The following is a 4,693-nucleotide window of genomic DNA, read 5'->3' on the forward strand; positions in this document are numbered from 1 at the left end:
GTGCTGCTTCTAAGGCCTGGAAATGTCTTACATGTGCATTCAATTCTTTACACTCATTTTTCCCCCACTGGCTTGAAGCAGACCTTTGAACCCATATGTTGAAGATCTCAGAGCTACAGACCAAAAGAACCTGGGTTCTTCCCTTGAAAGAGAGCCAGCTGCCAACAAGGAACATCTGTTTAGGACTCTAAATGAGCAAGAACTTCTTTCTTGTTTGTCCCATTATACGTTTGGGGTTTATGTTTCACCAGTTAACCTACTTCAACTAGTATAGCCACGAACATCTTTGTAATTGCTAATTAAAGAAAACCTCTTCAGTGTTGTGGTTTACCTATTTGGCAGCAGTAAAGACATTCATTTTTAAATGGGAATTTCAAGAGGAGCTTGTGTATGTGAATGGACATGTTTGTGTGTGTATCAAGTACTTTTGAGGAGCTAGGACCCTTACAGTTCCTTCAAGCTTTTAATCTATAGACAATTTCTGTTATTGATATTTTGCTTTTTAAAGTGGCATGTAGTTACATGACATTAACGGAATCTTCCCCCGGGGTTGGGAGGGGACAGATCCTTGTGAGAGTAAAGTGTCATAACCCAGTCCACCAATGAAGTCCTAGGGCAATGGCAGCAATCTGCAAGGGAAGCCATGCAATCACCCAGTAGGCGGGACCACTAGGGAAGAATGCACCTACTCCCTCTTCCCGTGTTAGCTGCCAGCTGCAGAGTGTCACCAGTCCGACCAGTCATTCTTCAGGCTATTGGAGGGGTGAGGAAGGATTAATTAAGAGGCCTCGATAACTTATGGGGGTGTGAGAAGCATAACAGGAAATTACTCCAGTATTTAAATCCAGAAGATTAGAGGATTCGGGGCTCCGTTAACAGAAATAAGGAGGTCAGAAAGAGGAAGGACTTGTTCTGAGAGGAAGACTGGCTTCTACTTTGGTGACACTGATCCTGCTGCCGACCCGCAGCCACTCGTTTCAGTGAGTGTCTTTTCTCTCCATAGGCCCATCCATTCTGTTGGATGACCTAATTCCCTTATCTCTGCCTTTGATGTGTGTTTTAGCACACTACTGAGTGATCTCACATGCATTTCTAAATATTAACATCTTTTGGAGATGTCTTGCCAGAAACTGAAATTTTTAAAAAGGAGAAAGGGACGCCTGGGTGGCTCTGGTTGGGCGCCTGCCTTCAGCGCAGGTCGTGATCCCGGGATGCGGGATCGAGTCCGGCCTCAGGCTCCCTGCAGGGAGCCTGCTTCTCCCTCTGCCTATGTCTCTGCCTTTCTCTCTCACTCAGTCTGTGTCTCTAATGAATAAATAAATCTTTTTTAAAAAGTAAATTAAATTAAATTAAAAAGGAGGAAAAAACCAAAAGGAAAGAAGCCAAGTATAATTCATCCATATTTTATTTAATTCCATCCTGTTTTTTAAAGTTAAAAAAATAGTAATCAAATATTAGTCTAATTCCTGGGCCTATACAGCCTATATCATGTCTTTTAGCTAGGCTGTAATATCTTTGATAGACCAAATTTCTAGTAAAGAGATTGAATCAGTAATCAAAAACCTCCAACAAACAAAAACCTAGGACTAGACTCCTGAATTTTACTAAATTTTACTAAACATTCAAAGAAGTGAATTTTACTAAAATTGGTGAATTTTACTAAACATTCAAAGAAGATTTAATACTTATCCTTAAACTCTTCCAAAATATTGAAGAGAAGGGAATACTTCCAAACCCATTTTACAAGCCCAGCATTATTCTGATACCAAAATCAGACAAGGATGAAAGAAAGAAAAAAGAGAAAAGAAAAGAAAAGAAGAGAAAGAAAGAAAGAAGAAAGGAAGGAAGAAAGAAAAAGAAAGAAAGAAAGAAAGAAAAAGAAAGAAAGAAAGAAGAAAGAAAGAACGAAAGAAAGAGAGACGGGAGGGAGGGAGGAAGGAGGGAGGGAAGAAAGGAAGAAAGACGAGAAAAAATTATAGACCACTATCCTTGATGAACATAGATGAAAAATCTACAACAAAATATTAGCAACCACATTTAACAATGCATTAAAAGAAGCATATTCCATAATCAAGTGATGTTTTGGGATTTATTTGTCTCACCAGAGTCTGCCCTACTGAGAACAATGATGAACATTTTTGCAGAGCAGCATTGCTGATTAAAGAACACCTCACAGGTGTTAACTATCAAGACATATTCCCCAAAGTAATCGCACCATCACACTAGCTGAGTTTGGGGAAGAAACAAACCCTCATGGTTCTGGATAAATGAAAATTTAATTTAAAAAGTAATTTTAGTGGGCAGCCCAGGTAGCTCAGTGGTTTAGCGCTGACTTCAGCCCAGGGTGTGGTCCTGGAGACCTGGGATCGAGTCCCACGTCAGGCTCCCTGCATGGAATGGAGCCTGCTTCTCCCTCTGCTTGTGTCTGTGCTTCTCTCTCTCATGAATAAATAAATTAAATCTTTTAAAAAAGTAATTTTAGTTTGCTAAATTGTTGCAGCTCTCTGTGAGACACCCCAACTCTGAGCTTCTTATCTCCAGAAGCCTGTACCTTTGTTCCTCCTCAGTTACCCTGTTCCTGGGGTCACATTGTGAACCACCATCACCCAAAACAGCTTAGAGAACCCACTGATTATAGCCCTCCTCATTCCAGAAGTAGCACCTGGCATGCATGTGATCTTTAAGCTCTCTGAAGTCTCTGATGCTCTGACCACCTCTACTTCCTTGCAGGTCATCGTCCATTCCCCCCCAGGCTCCCCCACCTCTCTGTCTGAATTCCTTCTGATCTAGCCCAGATGTTATGGCACATCATTTCAACAAATTTCTTGTCAGAATCACTTCCCTCTGTGCCAGCCCTTGCTAACTGAAGACCCTTCTCAAACTTATCATTTGCCCTCTCTGCTTCTGTGCCCAGACTCCTGAAGACTAACACTGAACATCATGTGAAATATATGCTGCCTCTCACCTCAGCTGACCTCCCCAGGCCATTTTGATTAGCCCTCCTTCCCATTCCATTCAGTGGCTGTCCCTATTGCCCATCACTCTCTCCAGGAATCATATCCTATCTCCAACCTCTTCTTCAGGAGGTATTACCTCACAGTTTGTGGAGAAAAAAGGTATCTATCAAGAATGGTCTTTCTCACCCTCCTTTGCCCACAGAAATACACTTATTGAGAACTGTGTCATCTTTGTCTCTTGTCCTAAAGAAAGAAAACATCTACCTAAGTCCCTCCATCTGTTCCTTAGATCTTAACTATTCTCTGTTACTCAAGGTCATGATACTCTCGATGACTTCTTCTCTTTCCTGCATCATCAACTTCCTCACAACCGGGTCCTTACTTCAGCATCCTATAAATAGGTTCTCCCTTCTCCCATTTAATCAAGAGTCTACCTTTGACCTATCCTTACTCTTTCCTTTTCCAAGTACCTTTCCCATAACAGTTGTTTGTACTTCCTGTCTTCACATCCCCTTTTGCATCCCTCAACCTTTTGCAGCTTGCTGCTACTTCAACCACACTATTGAAATCACTCTTGCTAAAACCATTTCCATGACTTCTAGGTTTCTAAATTTAAAAACTAGGCTTTTCTTCTCTTACTTAATCTCCCTGCAGTATTTGATGCTCTTGATCAATCTCACCTCTCCAACTGCTTTCTCCTGATTCTAGAATAACATTCTCCCTATTCCCCTTCTAATTCCTCTAACCAGTATTTCTCAGTCTGCTTCCTGGGCTCTTCTTTCTCTACATATCCAAAAAATGTTTAAAAACAAATTGGCTGGCATCCCAGTGAATTTCAGGGCTGAGCTCAACATAGCAAGGCTCCATCATGACACTACTGTGTAAGGTGTAGCTGCCAGCCCAGGTCTGTGGGCTTTAATAGTCTATATACCATAATCATGAAGTTTGATGACAATGTCAATTTATAGCAAGTCATATATGGTGCTATCAATTGCTCTGAGGAGGAGGAAAGGGGTCCTCACTGCTGCCAGTGAATAATTACATTTGGGAAAGTGTACACTTTCACACATCTCAGGAAATAAGCATTCCCTAGATGTGTGAATGGCCTGCTTTTTCTTCAGTCATAAAGCATTGTGCATTTGGGTCTTAGGCTGGTAAACATTTTGATCAGTGAACAAGATACATGCAAAATTGGTGACTGGTTGCTCTGAGAAGCTGCAAGATCTATGCTTCCACAGACTCTTCCTTACTGCCCAGATGGCACACACACCCACCAAGCCCTAGAACTCATGAAAGGAGAGACCATATGACCAAAACTGACATCTGTTCCTTTGTCATCACTCTCTGGCAAGTGACTAGCAAGGAAATGCCTTCTCGGGAAAGCTCTACACTGTAACGGCCCATAACCTTCATCTGTCTCTCTCAGCAGCTGCCTTCACTATCTCTGGGTAAAAGGCTTGAGATCACCTAATGCTGCTGGATGGCCAGTGCTTTGCGGTGGTCAAGTGCAGAACTTGTGGTTGATTTTAACTCTTTAAAAGCTAAATCTGGGAGTCCCTGACTGGCTCAGTCAGTAGAGCATGCAACTCTTGATCTCAGGGTCATTAGCTCAAGCCCCACATTGGGTGTGAAGCCTACTTAAAAAAAAATTTTTTAATTAAAAGCTGAATTTGGCTGGCTCTAAACCTGTATCAAGACAAGCTTTTGTCTTTGTTTCTATTCATTTTTAAAGAAAT

The 4,693-nt window shown here is 41.6% G+C and overlaps 1 pseudogene; it reads left to right on the forward strand.

The window, feature by feature from the left end:
* Positions 1-3,755: 3,755 nt before the first annotated feature.
* On the forward strand, positions 3,756-4,428 carry LOC121486467 (annotated as a pseudogene).
* The last annotated feature ends 265 nt before the right edge of the window (positions 4,429-4,693 follow it).

This window comes from Vulpes lagopus, chromosome 1 (assembly GCF_018345385.1).
Source record: "Vulpes lagopus strain Blue_001 chromosome 1, ASM1834538v1, whole genome shotgun sequence".
NCBI lineage: Eukaryota > Metazoa > Chordata > Mammalia > Carnivora > Canidae > Vulpes > Vulpes lagopus.